Source organism: Molothrus ater, chromosome 10 (assembly GCF_012460135.2).
Source record: "Molothrus ater isolate BHLD 08-10-18 breed brown headed cowbird chromosome 10, BPBGC_Mater_1.1, whole genome shotgun sequence".
NCBI classification, from domain to species: domain Eukaryota; kingdom Metazoa; phylum Chordata; class Aves; order Passeriformes; family Icteridae; genus Molothrus; species Molothrus ater.
In genome coordinates, this window is record NC_050487.2 from 7,052,092 (window position 1) to 7,079,299 (window position 27,208).

The 27,208-nt window shown below is 55.7% G+C and overlaps 8 non-coding genes across 8 annotated transcripts; 3 read left to right on the forward strand and 5 right to left on the reverse strand.

The window, feature by feature from the left end:
• Positions 1–717: 717 nt before the first annotated feature.
• Positions 718–789, reverse strand: TRNAM-CAU (transfer RNA methionine (anticodon CAU)). The gene has a single exon. It is a non-coding gene; the product is annotated as a tRNA-Met (tRNA).
• An 803-nt stretch (positions 790–1,592) lies between these two features.
• Positions 1,593–1,674, reverse strand: TRNAS-AGA (transfer RNA serine (anticodon AGA)). The gene has a single exon. It is a non-coding gene; the product is annotated as a tRNA-Ser (tRNA).
• Positions 1,675–11,134: 9,460 nt separating this feature from the next.
• Positions 11,135–11,216, forward strand: TRNAS-AGA (transfer RNA serine (anticodon AGA)). Its single transcript has one exon. It is a non-coding gene; the product is annotated as a tRNA-Ser (tRNA).
• Positions 11,217–12,016: 800 nt separating this feature from the next.
• Positions 12,017–12,088, forward strand: TRNAM-CAU (transfer RNA methionine (anticodon CAU)). The gene has a single exon. It is a non-coding gene; the product is annotated as a tRNA-Met (tRNA).
• A 1,123-nt stretch (positions 12,089–13,211) lies between these two features.
• Positions 13,212–13,283, forward strand: TRNAQ-CUG (transfer RNA glutamine (anticodon CUG)). The gene has a single exon. It is a non-coding gene; the product is annotated as a tRNA-Gln (tRNA).
• Positions 13,284–19,699: 6,416 nt separating this feature from the next.
• Positions 19,700–19,771, reverse strand: TRNAQ-CUG (transfer RNA glutamine (anticodon CUG)). The gene has a single exon. It is a non-coding gene; the product is annotated as a tRNA-Gln (tRNA).
• A 1,124-nt stretch (positions 19,772–20,895) lies between these two features.
• TRNAM-CAU (transfer RNA methionine (anticodon CAU)) lies at positions 20,896–20,967 on the reverse strand. Its single transcript has one exon. It is a non-coding gene; the product is annotated as a tRNA-Met (tRNA).
• Positions 20,968–21,767: 800 nt separating this feature from the next.
• On the reverse strand, positions 21,768–21,849 carry TRNAS-AGA (transfer RNA serine (anticodon AGA)). Its single transcript has one exon. It is a non-coding gene; the product is annotated as a tRNA-Ser (tRNA).
• Positions 21,850–27,208: the final 5,359 nt, after the last annotated feature.

The window sequence follows — 27,208 nt, forward strand, 5'->3', positions numbered from 1 at the left end:
TCTGCTGAACCCCGCACAGGGGCTGCAGCACCAAGGACAAAGCACAGGTGACACAACAAGGGCGCGCCAATGACTGACCTCCACTTCCTCTGAGGAAGAACTTCACTCACTGCCTATGCTGCACAGCAGGGAGGGCAGAACCCGCTCTGCCAACTCTTCCCTCTCACAAGGAACTTGACTGCAAGGCGTCCCAGGAGGACGCAAGTCCAAGTGCCTGCTCAAAGCATGGCTGGAGACAAAGCAAGGACAAGGCAACTCAGTGCCTCAGCCCCACTGCAGCCCCAGCCTGATGCCCAGGTGTGGAGAAGCACAAGGTTCCCTGCCCACCCGGCTGCATTGGCTCACCACTCTCCGGGAGTCTCTGCAGGATCCAGAGCAGCGCCTGCAGTCGGCTTTTGCCAGGGCTGACCTGGCTCACAACCAGCGGGTGCCTGCTGGGCTGGGAGGTCCCTGGTGTCCTGGGCAGGATCCCGGCTGAGGGGAGCAGGAGCAGCGGCTCAGCTGCTCTGTGGAAGAAGAACTTGTGGAGGGCATGGTCCGCGCTCTTTGGGACCAGGAGAGGCCAGGTGCTGTTATACAAGTCTTATGGTTTTACTAAAAGCAGGTAGCCGGTGTAGAGGCCAGAGGAAGGCTGTGGCCAGCGTTGGCCAGAAAGCTGGGGCCGGCCAAGCAGGGTCCAAGTTGTTGGGCAAGGCAGCCTGAGTGAAAAAAGCACCTTAGCAGAGGATGGTTTCGATCCATCGACCTCTGGGTTATGGGCCCAGCACGCTCCCGCTGCGCCACTCTGCTCCTCCCCAGGCCTGCCTGCCATTGCCCTCGGCCCAGCCTCACGCTGCCCGCCACTGCTGCCCCTCACTCCTTCCCTTCCTCTCTGATCTGCTTCCCCCACCCCACTAAATAGACACCCTCACCATGCACCTCCCTTCAGCCTGTGCTCGGCACCTCCACCGCCTGCCCTTGCCCTTCTCCCACACCTCCCGCACACACCCCTGCACACACCCTGCCCCTTCCACACCCACCCTGCCCCTGCCCCTGCTCAACACACCCCTGCACACAGCCTGCAGCCTTGCCATCCATCAGCCCACCTGACATCCACACACATCCTCACACCTGCAGCCCTCGCCACAAATACACATCTGCTCCCGGCACCCGGCAACACTGCACCTGCCCGACACTTCAGATCTTTGATGGCCAACCTGGGACATGGGTTGCCTTGGCTTGGAACTGCCACCAGAAACAATTCTCCTCTTTTTGCTCTGCAAATTCTGCTGCCTCAGCTCCATGCTCCTCATGGGTACTCTGAAGCAAAAGCTCGGATTTCTGGCCACTTGGTGCCAAGCAGGTTGTCATCAAGCTGAAGCTCCTTGCCTTTAACACTTGGTGCCACTGCAAGGGGATGAAATGCTCAGCTCCAGGAGGTGATGAAATGCTCAGCTCCAGGTGCCATCTGCATTTGCCCTTCCCTTCTTCATTGTTGGGGCTGCAAGTGCAGGAGCCCTGGGGCAGCTGCAGCTGCTGCCCATGGCACACGTGTGCCATGGTGCTCCCCGTGCCCCTGGTCAGCTGCCCGCAGCCCAAAAGGGACGCGTGCCCGTAGTTGGCAGGATTCGAACCTGCGCGGGGAAACCCCAATGGATTTCTAGTCCATCGCCTTCACCACTCGGCCACAACTACCTGCTCCAGCCCTGCCCGCCCTGCTCATCACCTGCCCTGGGCCACCACACCCACACCCACACCTACGCACTTCTGCACAAGGCTCCTCTGAACAAACACTGCTTCACATGCCTCAAAATCGCTCCCAAGGACAGCAGCAAAAAACACTTTTCATATTCAACCAAAAAAGACAACAAACTGCCTTGGCAAGACTCACTCTCCTACTTACCCAACACTTAAGGCACAACAAGAGAAAACAACCAACCACAAAACAAAACCAATTCCAACCAATCCAAACAGAAATCAACTGACAGCTATCGAGAGGCAGGGGGCGGGGGGGTGAGTGCATGTGTGTTTTATGTCTATGAGGATGTGTGTGTGTGTGTTTGTATGTGTATGAGCATCTGTGTGTGTCTGTGACACACGACAGTGAGGGCAAGCATACCAAGCATACAAAGGAACACGGCCTAAAAGCTTTACAGCACTCAAACTTAACAGTATTTTAACTTAACTTGTACCTTAAAACTATTTAGTATCTCACTCTTAAAATTTGACAGAGGAAAAGCACTTCATACCGTTTAACCTAACTTACAACTTCAAAGTTATACTTAGCAACCTAGCAAAAGAACAACACTAAGCACCATTTAGGTAACTCTATAGCTGGAACTTAACCTTACTGACAGGCCTAACTTACTTAGATCTCCAAGGTTCTTGAACATCTAGGGAAGCAGTGTTTCTCCCAGATTTGCTATAGCAAATACATGCAGACGTGCATGCACACAGACATGAAGAGTCGGTACAGGCAACGTACCTGTGAAAAGTTCCCCTCAGTGGGCAGTGAAACACTCACTTTGGATGCCTTTGCATCTCCCAAAGGGGGAAGGCTCAGGCCTCAAGGAGTGAGGGTATCAGCCCGGGACTCCTCCTTGTTGGGCAATCCTCCAAGTACAGCAACCCTGAGAGTTCACTGGCTGTGAGAGCCGGCCCACTCAGGGCCATTGCTGGTCACAGCCTGCTGCGGTCCAGGACAGCTCAAATGGTCTCATTTTGGGCCACTCTTTATAGGGTTGTAAGAGAGTGGGCTTTAGTCCTATCAAGGTTTCATCCTGGCCACAGTTTTTGCTGGCACTTTCCTTGAAAGTGTGAAACAGAAATGTTGTGACGGTCAGGAAACAAAAATATTTTCCATGACTGGTCATGAGGAAAACATGAGCTTGTCAGGCAGCAGTTCTTGGGAAGAGAGAGTGTTTCTGATAAGCTGAGGAACAGCTGAGACCAGGTGCTGTTTCCAAGGCTGGGGCCTAACAAGCATTTCTCAGATCTCAGTGTGGCCTGAAAAAGGAGAGGGAGGAATGCACCACCACAGTTCCACTCCAAATTTGCAGCTTGGACCCTCCCAGAGCCAGCCGGGCCCTGGGGCCGGGCTGCGGAGGCCTGAGAGGCAGAGCCCCAGGGGCTCCGGCTGCAGCTCTGTGAGCCTTGGCCTCAGCCAGGCATCTGGGATCCCTGCCCTGTGGCTGTGGTCATTCACCTGTGCTCCATCTCTCATAATGAAGATTGTCTCCCCAAAGTGAGGGCATTTTGTTTCCTTGGCCTATCAGGGCCAAGTGTGTGTATGTCGGGACTGTCAGCTGACAGTCACGAGATTCTGTGCTGTTGTGTGCAGGGTTGAGTGCATGGCAGATTCAGTTCAGATGTAATGTAAGATAATGTAATATAATTTAAAATAATAAAGTATAATAAAGTAATTAATTAGCCTTCTGGTATTAATGGAGTCCTCCTAATCATTCTCTCCCCTCATTGGGGTTGATGCAATACTACAGATTGTGCTATGCTTTTGTGAAGAAGCTTTGACAGGAATGACATGTCACTCCAAATATCTGAAATAACTCTCACAGGGCACAAATTGGCACCGGGCCCTGCAGGGCTGTGATCTCCAGGTTCCAGACTCAAGCTCAGTGACTGAGGTTTGGTGCTCTGGTGTAATTTCTGGGAGTTCTTAGTGCAGCTGCTGGTAAGCTCAGGACAGCAGCCAGTACTCACCCTGGCAGAGCAGGTGGTAGGTGAGGGAGGAGGAGAACAAAGGACCACGACTCTCCAGCAGTGCTGCACAAAGGCTTTAATGAGAAGGAGCAAAAGCGGCGGCACAGAACAGAGACCAAGGAAGAGGTGTGGGGGGCCAGGGAGGGCAAGAGATGGGCCCATTTGCCAAGGAGAAGGGGGATGATGCGCCGGCCTCAGCAGATCTGACCTCAGCAGCGGGGGAAAGGCAGACACAGGCCTGAGCCCCCCAGGCCAAGGGAGCCCCCAGAAGAGATGGGAACCCCCGCGGTGCTGAGGGAGCTGCCCACAGCAGCTGACAGAGAGGATCCCACGGCTGTGCTCTGAGGGAAGGAGGTGAGGATGGGGCCCGGCATGGTCACCACCACCGGCGAAGGCTCGATGTACACCGTGGAGTCAGCGCAGCGGGCGTTGCAGGGCTCAGTGCAGCTGCTGGCAAGGGGCGTTGGGCCACAGGGGCCGCAGGGCCGTGGGGGACAGGGTCTGCAGCAAGACATCTCTCGGTGCGGGAGGCAAGGCTGCAACACAGAGCAGGGAGCGGCACCCGGCCTCAGCATCGCTCTGTCTCTCTGTCCCTCAGCTCTCCCCAGGGACACATTTGGTCTCCAAAACACACTCTGTGCCCACAGCTCCCACCACCCTCCTGGTGCCCTCCCAGTGGCACGGCACGGGAAGGCCGCCCCACTTCAGCAATAGGAGCCAGCCCAGTGGCTTTAAGGGCCCTGTGGAAAGACTGGTCACAGCCCATCTGCAGAGCAGACATGGCTGTGTCAGACAATGTCCCTGCGTGCGCCGGCACATTTTGTTACACCACGGCAGGTGCAAATTCTGCTGGGCACATCCCCCTGAGGCTGAGCCCCATTGATCCCCTTCTGCTGGAACAAAGCCCCCTCTTCCCAGCTGGCCCCAGCCCCCAGCATGGAAAGGCTGACAGCCCTCCAACAGTTCTGTGCCAGGGCCACGCTCAGGCTGCCCAAGGATCAAGCCGGGCAGCCTCCATGAGAGCAGCTCAGCCCACAGGGAGGGATGGAGCGGGCTCAGGCTTACCTCGTTCCTTGAGGAAAGGGAGGCCAGAGACCAGGATGCAGAGCCTGCAGCAGAGCAGCCTTTTATGCTGGGTCCCAGAGCCCTGTGGGGCCACAAACATTCCTTGTTTGTGAAACATCCAAACTCCTGGGAGTGGCCACTTGCCAGGCCTCGCTGATGATCGGGTCACTGCCTCTTTCATCTCAGGCACTTTTCACCAATTTCACAGCACCCGACTTGAAAATGATTCATGTGCGTCCCCGCTTCCTAAGGCAATTTCATTTGGAGGTCCCAAGCCAGTGTATAAGGTGTATTGAACAGTCTTTGTGTAGTGTCTATAAGTTTCTGTTATTTGCCCTTTCTGAAGTTTAATTGGGCTCCAGTTACAGTTAAATTCAGCCATGAAGTGATACCCAGCTCATCTCTCAGGAGCTTTCAGTGCAGACACTCAGGCTCATTGTGAGAGTCATTTCTTCCATGGGTCATCACAGACCTAGAGAAGACTGTGGGTCACTTGAGGCACAAAGTCAACACTGCACAACCCCATAGTGGGGAAGGGACCCAACTCTGCAGGGAGGTGGCAAAGCTCAGTGGAAGGGAAGTCCATGTTCACCTGAAAGGATGTCCCCTGCAGGCCTGAGTGGCAGCCATGGGGAACTTGCTGACAGTCACAGGCTGTGCCACAGCCTGGTTTTGTGATCAAAGAGATGCTGTGTCCTTCCCTGAAACAGACCCACAGCCACACTGACCTGCTTTACTCAGTGTGCCCATCCCAGGGGCAGAGACCTGGCTGGTGGCTTTGGGGAAAAGGCTGAGGGCAGGGAGCCCATGGCTGTTTTTTCTGGGTCTGGCATGGGGTTTCCCATTCCATGCATTTTACATTTCAAAGGGACACTGGATCAGTCTCCCAGGGCAGAAGAGTAGGTGTCATTGTGATGTGGAAGAGCTGGGAAAATCCCTGAGCTCCAGGCAAACCTGAGTCACCCAGTGTGGACTTCAGTGGACTGGCTGCCACAGACTCAGGTGCTCAAGGGATAACAGAGCTCATACCCTCAATGTTCTGCTGCCATGAAGGATATTTCCCCACCTTGTGTTCCCAGTCGGGGATCGCCTGGTGCTTGTCTGCAATCTCCTGCATTTGCTGTCTCCCAAGGCAGGGTCTTTGGGTGGCAGCTCAAGGACTGTAGTGACCCAGAGTACCCCACATCAACCCCAGAAGGTCTGTGAGGAGCTCTGGAGGTCTTGTGCTCCTATCAACTGCTCTGGGCAGATCACACTGCCCCAGTTCCTCAGCAGACTCTGGGCCTTGTCCTGCCGACTTCTAAGCACAGACACAGCTTGCAAAAGAGGTCCCTATCACTTGTACAGCTCTCCCAGGCCTGTCCCTTGTCCTCCCCCAGGGAACTCTGGGATTTCCTTTCTTGCCACTTGTGATTGCTGCCTCTTGCCCTGTGACAGTGCAGCTCTCAGGAGAGTTTGGCTTCATTCTCTCCTGAACTGCCAGGAGGTGATGGAGGTGGCAGCTCCATGTCCCCCTCTACAGCTTGCTCATCAGTGCAGGCAGCCTCAGTGTCATCTCCTGCTGGTCCTCCCCATTGAGGACCTGGAAGGCTCCTCTGTAGGAGCCCTTTCCATCTCCTGGTGGCCTCCTGGGGGTGCAGGGCATCCCTGGAAGTGCTGCTCAGGAGACAGGGACCTGTCTGACAGTGGCAGTGTTCAGAGGACAATGGGACAAGGCCCACCATTTACGGAGGCCGCTGGGAAGTTTGTTCTTCTCAGAGAGGGAGCAAAGAACTTCCAGAGGTCTCTCCCAGCTTCCATTATCCTGGGTCGCCCTGCATCCCCTGGGCCCTTGAGCAGCCACCAAATGGCAATGGCTTTTGCAAAGCTGCAGCAGCAGCACAGGATTACATGGATGTACAAGGTGGTACCGGACTGGTCCTAGAAGGTCTGCAAGTGCCCCTGACATAGGCTGACATTTTGGAGGAAAGGGGCCATGTGCTGTGGTATCCCTGGAATGCCTGAGTCCAGGGCACTGTGTGCACTCATTTCCACATCAGCATGATTCAGGTCTGCCTGAAGCTCATGGATTTTCCCAACTCTTCCACATCACAATGGTTCCCACAAGCTCTGGGAGACTGATCCAATATCCCTTTGAACTGTGCTATTAGGTGAATGGGCAAATGATGCCTGCCCCAGGAAAAGGGGCCATGGGCTTTGGGCTTCCTGCCCTCAGCCTCTGCCCCAAAGCTGCCATCCAGATCCCGACCTCAGGGCTGGACACAGTGAGCAAAGTGGGTCAGTTTGTGTTTGGGAAAATGGGTCAATTTGTCTTTCAGGGAGAGATGTAGGCATGCCTTTGATCAGTGTCCTACGTGTTGAATTCCTTGTTTTCTGGAGGATCCCCACTTCCCAAGCTGAGGCCAGAGCTCTGGTTGTCAAATGCCAAGGTCAGGGCAATCCCAAACCTGGACACAGCCTAGTAGGCCTTGAGTGGGTGGAGAGCAGCCCTGTGGAGGGGAACGTGCAGGTTCTGAAATACTGAACATGAACCTGCCCTGCCAGCTAGCAGCCCAGTGCAAAAATCCAATCTTATTCTGGGCTACATCCAGAGCCGTGTGGGCAGCAGGTTGAGGGAGGGGATTGTCCTGCTCTACTCGGCTCTCCTGACACCGTACCTGGGGTACTGCCTGCAGCCCTAGGACCCACAGGCTAAGAAACACACAGACCTGCTGCAGTGGGTCCAGAGGAGCCACAAAGAGCAGCAGGAGCTGGAGCCATCAGCCTGTGAGGACAGGCTGAGAGGGTTGGGGTTGCATAGCAAAGAGAGGACAGGGCTCCCAGGAGACATTCAATTAAGAAAGGGAAGGATACCTGGTTGGGGTGTGTAGGGATGGCTCAAGGGCCACTGGTTAAAAATGAAAGCAGGTGTATTTAGATTGGATAATGGGAGGACATCTTTCTTTTGGAGACGATTGATACACTGGATTAGGCTGTGCAGAGAAATTCTAGAAGCTGTTTCAGGGGGCTTGAGGGAGATGATTTTAAGGTCCATTCCTTCCCAAAGTGATTCTAAGAGTCATCACAGGGTTTTGGTTTCTACAAAGAGGAAGAACAACATTTGAGATGAAAGAGGCAGGGACCTGATCATCAGCGAGGCCTGGCAAGTGGCCACTCCCAGGAGTTTGGATGTTTCACAAACAAGGAATGTTTGTGGCCCCACAGGGCTCTGGGACCCAGCATAAAAGGCTGCTCTGCTGCAGGCTCTGCATCCTGGTCTCTGGCCTCCCTTTCCTCAAGGAACGAGGTAAGCCTGAGCCCGCTCCATCCCTCCCTGTGGGCTGAGCTGCTCTCATGGAGGCTGCCCGGCTTGATCCTTGGGCTGCCTGAGCGTGGCCCTGGCACAGAACTGTTGGAGGGCTGTCAGCCTTTCCATGCTGGGGGCTGGGGCCAGCTGGGAAGAGGGGGCTTTGTTCCAGCAGAAGGGGATCAATGGGGCTCAGCCTCAGGGGGATGTGCCCAGCAGAATTTGCACCTGCCGTGGTGTAACAAAATGTGCCGGCGCACGCAGGGACATTGTCTGACACAGCCATGTCTGCTCTGCAGATGGGCTGTGACCAGTCTTTCCACAGGGCCCTTAAAGCCACTGGGCTGGCTCCTATTGCTGAAGTGGGGTGGCCTTCCCGTGCCGTGCCACTGGGAGGGCACCAGGAGGGTGGTGGGAGCTGTGGGCACAGAGTGTGTTGTGGAGACCAAATGTGTCCCTGGGGAGAGCTGAGGGACAGAGAGACAGAGCGATGCTGAGGCCGGGTGCCGCTCCCTGCTCTGTGTTGCAGCCTTGCCTCCCGCACCGAGAGATGTCTTGCTGCAGACCCTGTCCCCCACGGCCCTGCGGCCCCTGTGGCCCAACGCCCCTTGCCAGCAGCTGCACTGAGCCCTGCAACGCCCGCTGCGCTGACTCCACGGTGTACATCGAGCCTTCGCCGGTGGTGGTGACCATGCCGGGCCCCATCCTCACCTCCTTCCCTCAGAGCACAGCCGTGGGATCCTCTCTGTCAGCTGCTGTGGGCAGCTCCCTCAGCACCGCGGGGGTTCCCATCTCTTCTGGGGGCTCCCTTGGCCTGGGGGGCTCAGGCCTGTGTCTGCCTTTCCCCCGCTGCTGAGGTCAGATCTGCTGAGGCCGGCGCATCATCCCCCTTCTCCTTGGCAAATGGGCCCATCTCTTGCCCTCCCTGGCCCCCCACACCTCTTCCTTGGTCTCTGTTCTGTGCCGCCGCTTTTGCTCCTTCTCATTAAAGCCTTTGTGCAGCACTGCTGGAGAGTCGTGGTCCTTTGTTCTCCTCCTCCCTCACCTACCACCTGCTCTGCCAGGGTGAGTACTGGCTGCTGTCCTGAGCTTACCAGCAGCTGCACTAAGAACTCCCAGAAATTACACCAGAGCACCAAACCTCAGTCACTGAGCTTGAGTCTGGAACCTGGAGATCACAGCCCTGCAGGGCCCGGTGCCAATTTGTGCCCTGTGAGAGTTATTTCAGATATTTGGAGTGACATGTCATTCCTGTCAAAGCTTCTTCACAAAAGCATAGCACAATCTGTAGTATTGCATCAACCCCAATGAGGGGAGAGAATGATTAGGAGGACTCCATTAATACCAGAAGGCTAATTAATTACTTTATTATACTTTATTATTTTAAATTATATTACATTATCTTACATTACATCTGAACTGAATCTGCCATGCACTCAACCCTGCACACAACAGCACAGAATCTCGTGACTGTCAGCTGACAGTCCCGACATACACACACTTGGCCCTGATAGGCCAAGGAAACAAAATGCCCTCACTTTGGGGAGACAATCTTCATTATGAGAGATGGAGCACAGGTGAATGACCACAGCCACAGGGCAGGGATCCCAGATGCCTGGCTGAGGCCAAGGCTCACAGAGCTGCAGCCGGAGCCCCTGGGGCTCTGCCTCTCAGGCCTCCGCAGCCCGGCCCCAGGGCCCGGCTGGCTCTGGGAGGGTCCAAGCTGCAAATTTGGAGTGGAACTGTGGTGGTGCATTCCTCCCTCTCCTTTTTCAGGCCACACTGAGATCTGAGAAATGCTTGTTAGGCCCCAGCCTTGGAAACAGCACCTGGTCTCAGCTGTTCCTCAGCTTATCAGAAACACTCTCTCTTCCCAAGAACTGCTGCCTGACAAGCTCATGTTTTCCTCATGACCAGTCATGGAAAATATTTTTGTTTCCTGACCGTCACAACATTTCTGTTTCACACTTTCAAGGAAAGTGCCAGCAAAAACTGTGGCCAGGATGAAACCTTGATAGGACTAAAGCCCACTCTCTTACAACCCTATAAAGAGTGGCCCAAAATGAGACCATTTGAGCTGTCCTGGACCGCAGCAGGCTGTGACCAGCAATGGCCCTGAGTGGGCCGGCTCTCACAGCCAGTGAACTCTCAGGGTTGCTGTACTTGGAGGATTGCCCAACAAGGAGGAGTCCCGGGCTGATACCCTCACTCCTTGAGGCCTGAGCCTTCCCCCTTTGGGAGATGCAAAGGCATCCAAAGTGAGTGTTTCACTGCCCACTGAGGGGAACTTTTCACAGGTACGTTGCCTGTACCGACTCTTCATGTCTGTGTGCATGCATGTCTGCATGTATTTGCTATAGCAAATCTGGGAGAAACACTGCTTCCCTAGATGTTCAAGAACCTTGGAGATCTAAGTAAGTTAGGCCTGTCAGTAAGGTTAAGTTCCAGCTATAGAGTTACCTAAATGGTGCTTAGTGTTGTTCTTTTGCTAGGTTGCTAAGTATAACTTTGAAGTTGTAAGTTAGGTTAAACGGTATGAAGTGCTTTTCCTCTGTCAAATTTTAAGAGTGAGATACTAAATAGTTTTAAGGTACAAGTTAAGTTAAAATACTGTTAAGTTTGAGTGCTGTAAAGCTTTTAGGCCGTGTTCCTTTGTATGCTTGGTATGCTTGCCCTCACTGTCGTGTGTCACAGACACACACAGATGCTCATACACATACAAACACACACACACACATCCTCATAGACATAAAACACACATGCACTCACCCCCCCGCCCCCTGCCTCTCGATAGCTGTCAGTTGATTTCTGTTTGGATTGGTTGGAATTGGTTTTGTTTTGTGGTTGGTTGTTTTCTCTTGTTGTGCCTTAAGTGTTGGGTAAGTAGGAGAGTGAGTCTTGCCAAGGCAGTTTGTTGTCTTTTTTGGTTGAATATGAAAAGTGTTTTTTGCTGCTGTCCTTGGGAGCGATTTTGAGGCATGTGAAGCAGTGTTTGTTCAGAGGAGCCTTGTGCAGAAGTGCGTAGGTGTGGGTGTGGGTGTGGTGGCCCAGGGCAGGTGATGAGCAGGGCGGGCAGGGCTGGAGCAGGTAGTTGTGGCCGAGTGGTGAAGGCGATGGACTAGAAATCCATTGGGGTTTCCCCGCGCAGGTTCGAATCCTGCCAACTACGGGCACGCGTCCCTTTTGGGCTGCGGGCAGCTGACCAGGGGCACGGGGAGCACCATGGCACACGTGTGCCATGGACAGCAGCTGCAGCTGCCCCAGGGCTCCCGCACTTGCAGCCCCAACAATGAAGAAGGGAAGGGCAAATGCAGATGGCACCTGGAGCTGAGCATTTCATCACCTCCTGGAGCTGAGCATTTCATCTCCTCGCAGTGGCACCAAGTGTTAAAGGCAAGGAGCTTCAGCTTGACAACCTGCTTGGCACCAAGTGGCCAGAAATCCGAGCTTTTGCTTCAGAGTACCCATGAGGAGCATGGAGCTGAGGCAGCAGAATTTGCAGAGCAAAAAGAGGAGAATTGTTTCTGGTGGCAGTTCCAAGCCAAGGCAACCCATGTCCCAGGTTGGCCATCAAAGATCTGAAGTGTCGGGCAGGTGCAGTGTTGCCGGGTGCCGGGAGCAGATGTGTATTTGTGGCGAGGGCTGCAGGTGTGAGGATGTGTGTGGATGTCAGGTGGGCTGATGGATGGCAAGGCTGCAGGCTGTGTGCAGGGGTGTGTTGAGCAGGGGCAGGGGCAGGGTGGGTGTGGAAGGGGCAGGGTGTGTGCAGGGGTGTGTGCGGGAGGTGTGGGAGAAGGGCAAAGGCAGGCGGTGGAGGTGCCGAGCACAGGCTGAAGGGAGGTGCATGGTGAGGGTGTCTATTTAGTGGGGTGGGGGAGGCAGATCAGAGAGGAAGGGAAGGAGTGAGGGGCAGCAGTGGCGGGCAGCGTGAGGCTGGGCTGAGGGCAATGGCAGGCAGGCCTGGGGAGGAGCAGAGTGGCGCAGCGGGAGCGTGCTGGGCCCATAACCCAGAGGTCGATGGATCGAAACCATCCTCTGCTAAGGTGCTTTTTTCACTCAGGCTGCCTTGCCCAACAACTTGGACCCTGCTTGGCCGGCCCCAGCTTTCTGGCCAACGCTGGCCACAGCCTTCCTCTGGCCTCTACACTGGCTACCTGCTTTTAGTAAAACCATAAAACTTGTATAACAGCACCTGGCCTCTCCTGGTCCCAAAGAGCGCGGACCATGCCCTCCACAAGTTCTTCTTCCACAGAGCAGCTGAGCCGCTGCTCCTGCTCCCCTCAGCCGGGATCCTGCCCAGGACACCAGGGACCTCCCAGCCCAGCAGGCACCCGCTGGTTGTGAGCCAGGTCAGCCCTGGCAAAAGCCGACTGCAGGCGCTGCTCTGGATCCTGCAGAGACTCCCGGAGAGTGGTGAGCCAATGCAGCCGGGTGGGCAGGGAACCTTGTGCTTCTCCACACCTGGGCGTCAGGCTGGGGCTGCAGTGGGGCTGAGGCACTGAGTTGCCTTGTCCTTGCTTTGTCTCCAGCCATGCTTTGAGCAGGCACTTGGACTTGCGTCCTCCTGGGACGCCTTGCAGTCAAGTTCCTTGTGAGAGGGAAGAGTTGGCAGAGCGGGTTCTGCCCTCCCTGCTGTGCAGCATAGGCAGTGAGTGAAGTTCTTCCTCAGAGGAAGTGGAGGTCAGTCATTGGCGCGCCCTTGTTGTGTCACCTGTGCTTTGTCCTTGGTGCTGCAGCCCCTGTGCGGGGTTCAGCAGAGGGTCTTTGTAGAGCTTTGGTAGAGATGGGGCAAAGTTAGCCTCTGCATAGTCCTTAAGGAGCTGGAGGGGGTTGGTCTGGAGAAGAGAAGGCAAGGGGGCTTGTGGTGTGTGAAGGTAAGTTGGGAAGGTAAGTTTGCCTGCGTGAGAAAGGGCTTGTTGCAATTTGGGAAAGGGAAGATTTTGCGTGCTTTGAAGCGCGGCAGTTGTAAGAGAGGGCGCGTGAGGGTCGCAGGGAGCTGTGCTGCTGCGCTGAAGGGCGGCGCGATGGGAGAGGGTCTGTAGGGCGTGCAGGAAGGCTGCAGCAGGTGTGAGATGTGCAGAGCAGTGGAGAGGCAGGCAGGCTGAGCTGGGGCCATAAGGCTGAGGCAGGCTGAGCACAGGGGGCCCAGGCAACCTGGGCAGGAGGTCCTATGGTGTAATGGTGAGCACTCTGGACTCTGAATCCAGTGATCTGAGTTCAAATCTCAGTGGGACCTGAGCCTTTTGGTTGCCTCAGCTTGCTTGCCCTCACCATGCCTACACTCTCAGCCCTCTCCTCTGCTGCTGCTTCCCTTCTGCACTCTTCTCGCAGCAAGCACACAGCACACACAGCACCTGAGCTGCAGAACTCCCACTCACAAAGGGCCAGGCACAGGACTCTGCTCTGCCACCACTGCCTCCTCCTGTCTTGGATGCATCTCACTCCGGACACTGGGCTACACGCTCTGGGCACCTGTTTCCACCTTTGACCATTCCCACAGGAACAGCAGCTTACTCCGTGTGCCAGTACTCTGTGTCATTACTTATAAGCCCAACCCCTGTCCACTGCTCCCTTCTGACTGCTTCGCACATTGGCTTCTTTTCCTCTTTTCCCTGCCAATCCCTTTCTATTGCTCTGCAATCCATTCCGGGAGCTCTACAAGCATTAGGCAGTGCCCCATCATTGGCAGTGATCAGTGCCCCATCCATTTGTTTCCATGGGAGAGGGAAGGATCTCCCTGGCAGAGCAGGTGGTAGGTGAGGGAGGAGGAGAACAAAGGACCACGACTCTCCAGCAGTGCTGCACAAAGGCTTTAATGAGAAGGAGCAAAAGCGGCGGCACAGAACAGAGACCAAGGAAGAGGTGTGGGGGGCCAGGGAGGGCAAGAGATGGGCCCATTTGCCAAGGAGAAGGGGGATGATGCGCCGGCCTCAGCAGATCTGACCTCAGCAGCGGGGGAAAGGCAGACACAGGCCTGAGCCCCCCAGGCCAAGGGAGCCCCCAGAAGAGATGGGAACCCCCGCGGTGCTGAGGGAGCTGCCCACAGCAGCTGACAGAGAGGATCCCACGGCTGTGCTCTGAGGGAAGGAGGTGAGGATGGGGCCCGGCATGGTCACCACCACCGGCGAAGGCTCGATGTACACCATGGAGTCAGCGCAGCGGGCGTTGCAGGGCTCAGTGCAGCTGCTGGCAAGGGGCGTTGGGCCACAGGGGCCGCAGGGCCGTGGGGGACAGGGTCTGCAGCAAGACATCTCTCGGTGCGGGAGGCAAGGCTGCAACACAGAGCAGGGAGCGGCACCCGGCCTCAGCATCGCTCTGTCTCTCTGTCCCTCAGCTCTCCCCAGGGACACATTTGGTCTCCACAACACACTCTGTGCCCACAGCTCCCACCACCCTCCTGGTGCCCTCCCAGTGGCACGGCACGGGAAGGCCGCCCCACTTCAGCAATAGGAGCCAGCCCAGTGGCTTTAAGGGCCCTGTGGAAAGACTGGTCACAGCCCATCTGCAGAGCAGACATGGCTGTGTCAGACAATGTCCCGGTGTGCGCTGGCACATTTTGTTACACCACGGCAGGTGCAAATTCTGCTGGGCACATCCCCCTGAGGCTGAGCCCCATTGATCCCCTTCTGCTGGAACAAAGCCCCCTCTTCCCAGCTGGCCCCAGCCCCCAGCATGGAAAGGCTGACAGCCCTCCAACAGTTCTGTGCCAGGGCCACGCTCAGGCTGCCCAAGGATCAAGCTGGGCAGCCTCCATGAGAGCAGCTCAGCCCACAGGGAGGGATGGAGCGGGCTCAGGCTTACCTCGTTCCTTGAGGAAAGGGAGGCCAGAGACCAGGATGCAGAGCCTGCAGCAGAGCAGCCTTTTATGCTGGGTCCCAGAGCCCTGTGGGGCCACAAACATTCCTTGTTTGTGAAACATCCAAACTCCTGGGAGTGGCCACTTGCCAGGCCTCGCTGATGATCAGGTCCCTGCCTCTTTCATCTCAAATGTTGTTCTTCCTCTTTGTAGAAACCAACATTCTGTGATAACTCTTAGAATCACTTTGGAATGGAACGGACCTTAAAATCATCTACCTCAAACCCCCTGAAACAGCTTCTAGAATTTCTCTGCACAGCCCAATCAAGTGTATCATTCGTCTCCAAGAAAAAGATGCCCTCCCAATATCCAATCTAAATACACCTGCTTTCATTTTTAACCAGTGGCCCTTGAGCCATCCCTACACACCCCAACCAGGTATCCTTCCCTTTCTTAATTGAATGTCTCCTGGGAGCCCTGTCCTCTCTTTGCTATGCAACCCCAACCCTCTCAGCCTGTCCTCACAGGCTGATGGCTCCAGCTCCTGCTGCTCTTTGTGGCTCCTCTGGACCCACTGCAGCAGGTCTGTGTGTTTCTTAGCCTGTGGGTCCTAGGGCTGCAGGCAGTACCCCAGGTACGGTGTCAGGAGAGCCGAGTAGAGCAGGACAATCCCCTCCCTCAACCTGCTGCCCACACGGCTCTGGATGTAGCCCAGAATAAGATTGGATTTTTGCACTGGGCTGCTAGCTGGCAGGGCAGGTTCATGTTCAGTATTTCAGAACCTGCACGTTCCCCTCCACAGGGCTGCTCTCCACCCACTCAAGGCCTACTAGGCTGTGTCCAGGTTTGGGATTGCCCTGACCTTGGCATTTGACAACCAGAGCTCTGGCCTCAGCTTGGGAAGTGGGGATCCTCCAGAAAACAAGGAATTCAACACATAGGACACTGATCAAAGGCATGCCTACATCTCTCCCTGAAAGACAAATTGACCCATTTTCCCAAACACAAACTGACCCACTTTGCTCATTGTGTCCAGCCCTGAGGTCGGGATCTGGATGGCAGCTTTGGGGCAGAGGCTGAGGGCAGGAAGCCCAAAGCTCATGGCCCCTTTTCCTGGGGCAGGCATCATTTGCCCATTCACCTAATAGCCCAGTTCAAAGGCATATTGGATCAGTCTCCCAGAGCTTGTGGGAACCATTGTGATGTGGAAGAGTTGGGAAAATCCATGAGCTTCAGGCAGACCTGAATCATGCTGATGTGGAAATGAGTGCACACAGTGCCCTGGACTCAGGCATTCCAGGGATACCACAGCACATGGCTCCTTTCCTCCAAAATGTCAGCCTATGTCAGGGGCACTTGCAGACCTTCTAGGACCAGTCCGGTACTACCTTGTACATCCATGTAATCCTGTGCTGCTGCTGCAGCTTTGCAAAAGCCATTGCCATTTGGTGGCTGCTCAAGGGCCCAGGGGATGCAGGGTGATCCAGGATAATGGAAGCTGGGAGAGACCTCTGGAAGTTCTTTGCTCCCTCTCTGAGAAGAACAAACTTCCCAGCGGCCTCCGTAAATGGTGGGCCTTGTCCCATTGTCCTCTGAACACTGCCACTGTCAGACAGGTCCCTGTCTCCTGAGCAGCACTTCCAGGGATGCCCTGCACCCCCAGGAGGCCACCAGGAGATGGAAAGGGCTCCTACAGAGGAGCCTTCCAGGACCTCAATGGGGAGGACCAGCAGGAGATGACACTGAGGCTGCCTGCACTGATGAGCAAGGCATGGAGGGGGACATGGAGCTGCCACCTCCATCACCTCCTGGCAGTTCAGGAGAGAATGAAGCCAAACTCTCCTGAGAGCTGCACTGTCACAGGGCAAGAGGCAGCAATCACAAGTGGCAAGAAAGGAAATCCCAGAGTTCCCTGGGGGAGGACAAGGGACAGGCCTGGGAGAGCTGTACAAGTGATAGGGACCTCTTTTGCAAGCTGTGTCTGTGCTTAGAAGTCGGCAGGACAAGGCCCAGAGTCTGCTGAGGAACTGGGGCAGTGTGATCTGCCCAGAGCAGTTGATAGGAGCACAAGACCTCCAGAGCTCCACACAGACCTTCTGGGGTTGATGTGGGGTACTCTGGGTCACTACAGTCCTTGAGCTGCCACCAAAAGACCCTGCCTTGGGAGACAGCAAATGCAGGAGATTGCAGACAAGCACCAGGCGATCCCCGACTGGGAACACAAGGTGGGGAAATATCCTTCATGGCAGCAGAACATTGAGGGTATGAGCTCTGTTATCCCTTGAGCACCTGAGTCTGTGGCAGCCAGTCCACTGAAGTCCACACTGGGTGACTCAGGTTTGCCTGGAGCTCAGGGATTTTCCCAGCTCTTCCACATCACAATGACACCTACTCTTCTGCCCTGGGAGACTGATCCAGTGTCCCTTTGAAATGTAAAATGCATGGAATGGGAAACCCCATGCCAGACCCAGAAAAAACAGCCATGGGCTCCCTGCCCTCAGCCTTTTCCCCAAAGCCACCAGCCAGGTCTCTGCCCCTGGGATGGGCACACTGAGTAAAGCAGGTCAGTGTGGCTGTGGGTCTGTTTCAGGGAAGGACACAGCATCTCTTTGATCACAAAACCAGGCTGTGGCACAGCCTGTGACTGTCAGCAAGTTCCCCATGGCTGCCACTCAGGCCTGCAGGGGACATCCTTTCAGGTGAACATGGACTTCCCTTCCACTGAGCTTTGCCACCTCCCTGCAGAGTTGGGTCCCTTCCCCACTATGGGGTTGTGCAGTGTTGACTTTGTGCCTCAAGTGACCCACAGTCTTCTCTAGGTCTGTGATGACCCATGGAAGAAATGACTCTCACAATGAGCCTGAGTGTCTGCACTGAAAGCTCCTGAGAGATGAGCTGGGTATCACTTCATGGCTGAATTTAACTGTAACTGGAGCCCAATTAAACTTCAGAAAGGGCAAATAACAGAAACTTAGAGACACTACACAAAGACTGTTCAATACACCTTATACACTGGCTTGGGACCTCCAAATGAAATTGCCTTAGGAAGCGGGGACGCACATGAATCATTTTCAAGTCGGGTGCTGTGAAATTGGTGAAAAGTGCCTGAGATGAAAGAGGCAGTGACCCGATCATCAGCGAGGCCTGGCAAGTGGCCACTCCCAGGAGTTTGGATGTTTCACAAACAAGGAATGTTTGTGGCCCCACAGGGCTCTGGGACCCAGCATAAAAGGCTGCTCTGCTGCAGGCTCTGCATCCTGGTCTCTGGCCTCCCTTTCCTCAAGGAACGAGGTAAGCCTGAGCCCGCTCCATCCCTCCCTGTGGGCTGAGCTGCTCTCATGGAGGCTGCCCGGCTTGATCCTTGGGCTGCCTGAGCGTGGCCCTGGCACAGAACTGTTGGAGGGCTGTCAGCCTTTCCATGCTGGGGGCTGGGGCCAGCTGGGAAGAGGGGGCTTTGTTCCAGCAGAAGGGGATCAATGGGGCTCAGCCTCAGGGGGATGTGCCCAGCAGAATTTGCACCTGCCGTGGTGTAACAAAATGTGCCGGCGCACGCAGGGACATTGTCTGACACAGCCATGTCTGCTCTGCAGATGGGCTGTGACCAGTCTTTCCACAGGGCCCTTAAAGCCACTGGGCTGGCTCCTATTGCTGAAGTGGGGCGGCCTTCCCGTGCCGTGCCACTGGGAGGGCACCAGGAGGGTGGTGGGAGCTGTGGGCACAGAGTGTGTTTTGGAGACCAAATGTGTCCCTGGGGAGAGCTGAGGGACAGAGAGACAGAGCGATGCTGAGGCCGGGTGCCGCTCCCTGCTCTGTGTTGCAGCCTTGCCTCCCGCACCGAGAGATGTCTTGCTGCAGACCCTGTCCCCCACGGCCCTGCGGCCCCTGTGGCCCAACGCCCCTTGCCAGCAGCTGCACTGAGCCCTGCAACGCCCGCTGCGCTGACTCCATGGTGTACATCGAGCCTTCGCCGGTGGTGGTGACCATGCCGGGCCCCATCCTCACCTCCTTCCCTCAGAGCACAGCCGTGGGATCCTCTCTGTCAGCTGCTGTGGGCAGCTCCCTCAGCACCGCGGGGGTTCCCATCTCTTCTGGGGGCTCCCTTGGCCTGGGGGGCTCAGGCCTGTGTCTGCCTTTCCCCCGCTGCTGAGGTCAGATCTGCTGAGGCCGGCGCATCATCCCCCTTCTCCTTGGCAAATGGGCCCATCTCTTGCCCTCCCTGGCCCCCCACACCTCTTCCTTGGTCTCTGTTCTGTGCCGCCGCTTTTGCTCCTTCTCATTAAAGCCTTTGTGCAGCACTGCTGGAGAGTCGTGGTCCTTTGTTCTCCTCCTCCCTCACCTACCACCTGCTCTGCCAGGGAGATCCTTCCCTCTCCCATGGAAACAAATGGATGGGGCACTGATCACTGCCAATGATGGGGCACTGCCTAATGCTTGTAGAGCTCCCGGAATGGATTGCAGAGCAATAGAAAGGGATTGGCAGGGAAAAGAGGAAAAGAAGCCAATGTGCGAAGCAGTCAGAAGGGAGCAGTGGACAGGGGTTGGGCTTATAAGTAATGACACAGAGTACTGGCACACGGAGTAAGCTGCTGTTCCTGTGGGAATGGTCAAAGGTGGAAACAGGTGCCCAGAGCGTGTAGCCCAGTGTCCGGAGTGAGATGCATCCAAGACAGGAGGAGGCAGTGGTGGCAGAGCAGAGTCCTGTGCCTGGCCCTTTGTGAGTGGGAGTTCTGCAGCTCAGGTGCTGTGTGTGCTGTGTGCTTGCTGCGAGAAGAGTGCAGAAGGGAAGCAGCAGCAGAGGAGAGGGCTGAGAGTGTAGGCATGGTGAGGGCAAGCAAGCTGAGGCAACCAAAAGGCTCAGGTCCCACTGAGATTTGAACTCAGATCACTGGATTCAGAGTCCAGAGTGCTCACCATTACACCATAGGACCTCCTGCCCAGGTTGCCTGGGCCCCCTGTGCTCAGCCTGCCTCAGCCTTATGGCCCCAGCTCAGCCTGCCTGCCTCTCCACTGCTCTGCACATCTCACACCTGCTGCAGCCTTCCTGCACGCCCTACAGACCCTCTCCCATCGCGCCGCCCTTCAGCGCAGCAGCACAGCTCCCTGCGACCCTCACGCGCCCTCTCTTACAACTGCCGCGCTTCAAAGCACGCAAAATCTTCCCTTTCCCAAATTGCAACAAGCCCTTTCTCACGCAGGCAAACTTACCTTCCCAACTTACCTTCACACACCACAAGCCCCCTTGCCTTCTCTTCTCCAGACCAACCCCCTCCAGCTCCTTAAGGACTATGCAGAGGCTAACTTTGCCCCATCTCTACCAAAGCTCTACAAAGACCCTCTGCTGAACCCCGCACAGGGGCTGCAGCACCAAGGACAAAGCACAGGTGACACAACAAGGGCGCGCCAATGACTGACCTCCACTTCCTCTGAGGAAGAACTTCACTCACTGCCTATGCTGCACAGCAGGGAGGGCAGAACCCGCTCTGCCAACTCTTCCCTCTCACAAGGAACTTGACTGCAAGGCGTCCCAGGAGGACGCAAGTCCAAGTGCCTGCTCAAAGCATGGCTGGAGACAAAGCAAGGACAAGGCAACTCAGTGCCTCAGCCCCACTGCAGCCCCAGCCTGACGCCCAGGTGTGGAGAAGCACAAGGTTCCCTGCCCACCCGGCTGCATTGGCTCACCACTCTCCGGGAGTCTCTGCAGGATCCAGAGCAGCGCCTGCAGTCGGCTTTTGCCAGGGCTGACCTGGCTCACAACCAGCGGGTGCCTGCTGGGCTGGGAGGTCCCTGGTGTCCTGGGCAGGATCCCAGGCTGAGGGGAGCAGGAGCAGCGGCTCAGCTGCTCTGTGGAAGAAGAACTTGTGGAGGGCATGGTCCGCGCTCTTTGGGACCAGGAGAGGCCAGGTGCTGTTATACAAGTTTTATGGTTTTACTAAAAGCAGGTAGCCGGTGTAGAGGCCAGAGGAAGGCTGTGGCCAGCGTTGGCCAGAAAGCTGGGGCCGGCCAAGCAGGGTCCAAGTTGTTGGGCAAGGCAGCCTGAGTGAAAAAAGCACCTTAGCAGAGGATGGTTTCGATCCATCGACCTCTGGGTTATGGGCCCAGCACGCTCCCGCTGCGCCACTCTGCTCCTCCCCAGGCCTGCCTGCCATTGCCCTCAGCCCAGCCGCAGGCTGCCCGCCACTGCTGCCCCTCACTCCTTCCCTTCCTCTCTGATCTGCCTCCCCCACCCCACTAAATAGACACCCTCACCATGCACCTCCCTTCAGCCTGTGCTCGGCACCTCCACCGCCTGCCTTTGCCCTTCTCCCACACCTCCCGCACACACCCCTGCACACACCCTGCCCCTTCCACACCCACCCTGCCCCTGCCCCTGCTCAACACACCCCTGCACACAGCCTGCAGCCTTGCCATCCATCAGCCCACCTGACATCCACACACATCCTCACACCTGCAGCCCTCGCCACAAATACACATCTGCTCCCGGCACCCGGCAACACTGCACCTGCCCGACACTTCAGATCTTTGATGGCCAACCTGGGACATGGGTTGCCTTGGCTTGGAACTGCCACCAGAAACAATTCTCCTCTTTTTGCTCTGCAAATTCTGCTGCCTCAGCTCCATGCTCCTCATGGGTACTCTGAAGCAAAAGCTCGGATTTCTGGCCACTTGGTGCCAAGCAGGTTGTCAAGCTGAAGCTCCTTGCCTTTAACACTTGGTGCCACTGCGAGGGGATGAAATGCTCAGCTCCAGGAGGTGATGAAATGCTCAGCTCCAGGTGCCATCTGCATTTGCCCTTCCCTTCTTCATTGTTGGGGCTGCAAGTGCAGGAGCCCTGGGGCAGCTGCAGCTGCTGTCCATGGCACACGTGTGCCATGGTGCTCCCCGTGCCCCTGGTCAGCTGCCCGCAGCCCAAAAGGGACACGTGCCCGTAGTTGGCAGGATTCGAACCTGCGCGGGGAAACCCCAATGGATTTCTAGTCCATCGCCTTCACCACTCGGCCACAACTACCTGCTCCAGCCCTGCCCGCCCTGCTCATCACCTGCCCTGGGCCACCACACCCACACCCACACCTACGCACTTCTGCACAAGGCTCCTCTAAACAAACACTGCTTCACATGCCTCAAAATCGCTCCCAAGGACAGCAGCAAAAAACACTTTTCATATTCAACCAAAAAAGACAACAAACTGCCTTGGCAAGACTCACTCTCCTACTTACCCAACACTTAAGGCCTTAAGGCACAACAAGGGAAAACAACCAACCACAAAACAAAACCAATTCCAACCAATCCAAACAGAAATCAACTGACAGCTATCGAGAGGCAGGGGGCGGGGGTGGGTGCTTCTGTATCTGTGTGTTTGAGTAGCTCTGTGTGTGTGTGTGACACACAACAGCGAGGGCAAGCATGCAAAGGAACACAGCCTAAGAGCTTGACAGAGGCTTAAAACTTGACAGAGCAAAAGCACTTCATAACATTTAACCTAACTTACAACTTCAAAGTTATACTTAGCAACCAAGCAAAAGAACAACACTAAGCACCATTAGGTAACTCTATAGCTGGAACTTAACCTTACTGACAGGCCTTAACTTACTTAGATCTCCAAGGTTCTTGAACATCTAAGGAAGCAGTGTTTCTCCCAGATTTGCTATAGCAAATACATGCAGACGTGCATGCACACAGACATGAAGAGTCGGTACAGGCAACGTACCTGTGAAAAGTTCCCCTCAGTGGGCAGTGAAACACTCACTTTGGATGCCTTTGCATCTCCCAAAGGGGGAAGGCTCAGGCCTCAAGGAGTGAGGGTATCAGCCCGGGACTCCTCCTTGTTGGGCAATCCTCCAAGTACAGCGACCCTGAGAGTTCACTGGCTGTGAGAGCCGGCCCACTCAGGGCCATTGCTGGTCACAGCCTGCTGCGGTCCAGGACAGCTCAAATGGTCTCATTTTGGGCCACTCTTTATAGGGTTGTAAGAGAGTGGGCTTTAGTCCTATCAAGGTTTCATCCTGGCCACAGTTTTTGCTGGCACTTTCCTTGAAAGTGTGAAACAGAAATGTTGTGACGGTCAGGAAACAAAAATATTTTCCAAGACTGGTCATGAGGAAAACATGAGCTTGTCAGGCAGCAGTTCTTGGGAAGAGAGAGTGTTTCTGATAAGCTGAGGAACAGCTGAGACCAGGTGCTGTTTCCAAGGCTGGGGCCTAACAAGCATTTCTCAGATCTCAGTGTGGCCTGAAAAAGGAGAGGGAGGAATGCACCACCACAGTTCCACTCCAAATTTGCAGCTTGGACCCTCCCAGAGCCAGCCGGGCCCTGGGGCCGGGCTGCGGAGGCCTGAGAGGCAGAGCCCCAGGGGCTCCGGCTGCAGCTCTGTGAGCCTTGGCCTCAGCCAGGCATCTGGGATCCCTGCCCTGTGGCTGTGGTCATTCACCAGTGCTCCATCTCTCATAATGGAGATTGTCTCCCCAAAGTGAGGGCATTTTGTTTCCTTGGCCTATCAGGGCCAAGTGTGTGTATGTCGGGACTGTCAGCTGACAGTCACGAGATTCTGTGCTGTTGTGTGCAGGGTTGAGTGCATGGCAGATTCAGTTCAGATGTAATGTAAGATAATGTAAAATAATTTAAAATAATAAAGTATAATAAAGTAATTAATTAGCCTTCTGGTATTAATGGAGTCCTCCTAATCATTCTCTCCCCTCATTGGGGTTGATGCAATACTACAGATTGTGCTATGCTTTTGTGAAGAAGCTTTGACAGGAATGACATGTCACTCCAAATATCTGAAATAACTCTCACAGGGCACAAATTGGCACCGGGCCCTGCAGGGCTGTGATCTCCAGGTTCCAGACTCAAGCTCAGTGACTGAGGTTTGGTGCTCTGGTGTAATTTCTTGGAGTTCTTAGTGCAGCTGCTGGTAAGCTCAGGACAGCAGCCAGTGCTCACCCTGGCAGAGCAGGTGGTAGGTGAGGGAGGAGGAGAACAAAGGACCACGACTCTCCAGCAGTGCTGCACAAAGGCTTTAATGAGAAGGAGCAAAAGCGGTGGCACAGAACAGAGACCAAGGAAGAGGTGTGGGGGGCCAGGGAGGGCAAGAGATGGGCCCATTTGCCAAGGAGAAGGGGGATGATGCGCCGGCCTCAGCAGATCTGACCTCAGCAGCGGGGGAAAGGCAGACACAGGCCTGAGCCGCCCAGGCCAAGGGAGCCCCCAGAAGAGATGGGAACCCCCGCGGTGCTGAGGGAGCTGCCCACAGCAGCTGACAGAGAGGATCCCACGGCTGTGCTCTGAGGGAAGGAGGTGAGGATGGGGCCCGGCATGGTCACCACCACCGGCGAAGGCTCGATGTACACCATGGAGTCAGCGCAGCGGGCGTTGCAGGGCTCAGTGCAGCTGCTGGCAAGGGGCGTTGGGCCACAGGGGCCGCAGGGCCGTGGGGGACAGGGTCTGCAGCAAGACATCTCTCGGTGCGGGAGGCAAGGCTGCAACACAGAGCAGGGAGCGGCACCCGGCCTCAGCATCGCTCTGTCTCTCTGTCCCTCAGCTCTCCCCAGGGACACATTTGGTCTCCACAACACACTCTGTGCCCACAGCTCCCACCACCCTCCTGGTGCCCTCCCAGTGGCACGGCACGGGAAGGCCGCCCCACTTCAGCAATAGGAGCCAGCCCAGTGGCTTTAAGGGCCCTGTGGAAAGACTGGTCACAGCCCATCTGCAGAGCAGACATGGCTGTGTCAGACAATGTCCCGGCGTGCGCCGGCACATTTTGTTACACCACGGCAGGTGCAATTTCTGCTGGGCACATCCCCCTGAGGCTGAGCCCCATTGATCCCCTTCTGCTGGAACAAAGCCCCCTCTTCCCAGCTGGCCCCAGCCCCCAGCATGGAAAGGCTGACAGCCCTCCAACAGTTCTGTGCCAGGGCCACGCTCAGGCAGCCCAAGGATCAAGCCGGGCAGCCTCCATGAGAGCAGCTCAGCCCACAGGGAGGGATGGAGTGGGCTCAGGCTTACCTCGTTCCTTGAGGAAAGGGAGGCCAGAGACCAGGATGCAGAGCCTGCAGCAGAGCAGCCTTTTATGCTGGGTCCCAGAGCCCTGTGGGGCCACAAACATTCCTTGTTTGTGAAACATCCAAACTCCTGGGAGTGGCCACTTGCCAGGCCTCGCTGATGATCAGGTCCCTGCCTCTTTCATCTCAAATGTTGTTCTTCCTCTTTGTAGAAACCAACATTCTGTGATGACTCTTAGAATCACTTTGGGATGTAATGGACCTTAAAATCATCTCCCTCGAGCCCCGTCAAACAGCTTCTAGAATTTCTCTGCACAGCCCAATCCAGTGTATCATTCGTCTCCAAGAAAAAGATGCCCTCCCAATGTCCAATCTAAATACACCTGCTTTCATTTTTAACCAGTGGCCCTTGAGCCATCCCTACACACCCCAACCAGGTATCCTTCCCTTTCTTAATTGAATGTCTCCTGGGAGCCCTGTCCTCTCTTTGCTATGCAACCCCAACCCTCTCAGCCTGTCCTCACAGGCTGATGGCTCCAGCTCCTGCTGCTCTTTGTGGCTCCTCTGGACCCACTGCAGCAGGTCTGTGTGTTTCTTAGCCTGTGGGTCCTAGGGCTGCAGGCAGTACCCCAGGTACGGTGTAAGGAGAGCCGAGTAGAGCAGGACAATCCCCTCCCTCAACCTGCTGCCCACACGGCTCTGGATGCAGCCCAGAATAAGATTGGATTTTTGCACTGGGCTGCTAGCTGGCAGGGCAGGTTCATGTTCAGTATTTCAGAACCTGCACGTTCCCCTCCACAGGGCTGCTCTCCACCCACTCAAGGCCTACTAGGCTGTGTCCAGGTTTGGGATTGCCCTGACCTTGGCATTTGACAACCAGAGCTCTGGCCTCAGCTTGGGAAGTGGGGATCCTCCAGAAAACAAGGAATTCAACACGTAGGACACTGATCAAAGGCATGCCTACATCTCTCCCTGAAAGACAAATTGACCCATTTTCCCAAACACAAACTGACCCACTTTGCTCACTGTGTCCAGCCCTGAGGTCGGGATCTGGATGGCAGCTTTGGGGCAGAGGCTGAGGGCAGGAAGCCCAAAGCTCATGGCTCCTTTTCCTGGGGCAGGCATCATTTGCCCATTCACCTAATAGCCCAGTTCAAAGGGATATTGGATCAGTCTCCCAGAGCTTGTGGGAACCATTGTGATGTGGAAGAGTTGGGAAAATCCATGAGCTTCAGGCAGACCTGAATCATGCTGATGTGGAAATGAGTGCACACAGTGCCCTGGACTCAGGCATTCCAGGGATACCACAGCACATGGCCCCTTTCCTCCAAAATGTCAGCCTATGTCAGGGGCACTTGCAGACCTTCTAGGACCAGTCCGGTACCACCTTGTACATCCATGTAATCCTGTGCTGCTGCTGCAGCTTTGCAAAAGCCATTGCCATTTGGTGGCTGCTCAAGGGCCCAGGGGATGCAGGGTGACCCAGGATAATGGAAGCTGGGAGAGACCTCTGGAAGTTCTTTGCTCCCTCTCTGAGAAGAACAAACTTCCAGCGGCCTCCATAAATGGTGGGCCTTGTCCCATTGTCCTCTGAACACTGCCCCTGTCAGACAGGTCCCTGTCTCCTGAGCAGCACTTCCAGGGATGCCCTGCACCCCCAGGAGGCCACCAGGAGATGGAAAGGGCTCCTACAGAGGAGCCTTCCAGGACCTCAATGGGGAGGACCAGCAGGAGATGACACTGAGGCTGCCTGCACTGATGAGCAAGGCATGGAGGGGGACATGGAGCTACCGCCTCCATCACCTCCGGGCAGTTCAGGAGAGAATGAAGCCAAACTCTCCTGAGAGCTGCCCTGTCACAGGGCAAGAGGCAGCAATCACAAGTGGCAAGAAAGGAAATCCCAGAGTTCCCTGGGGGAGGACAAGGGACAGGCCTGGGAGAGCTGTACAAGTGATAGGGACCTCTTTTGCAAGCTGTGTCTGTGCTTAGAATTCAGCAGGACAAGGCCCAGAGTCTGCTGAGGAACTGGGGCAGTGTGATCTGCCCAGAGCAGTTGATAGGAGCACAAGACCTCCAGAGCTCCACACAGACCTTCTGAGGTTGATGTGGGGTACTCTGGGTCACTACAGTCCTTGAGCTGCCACCAAAAGACCCTGCCTTGGGAGACAGCAAATGCAGGAGATTGCAGACAAGCACCAGGCGATCCCCGACTGGGAACACAAGGTGGGGAAATATCCTTCATGGCAGCAGAACATTGAGGGTATGAGCTCTGTTATCCCTTGAGCACCTGAGTCTGTGGCAGCCAGTCCACTGAAGTCCACACTGGGTGACTCAGGTTTGCCTGGAGCTCAGGGATTTTCCCAGCTC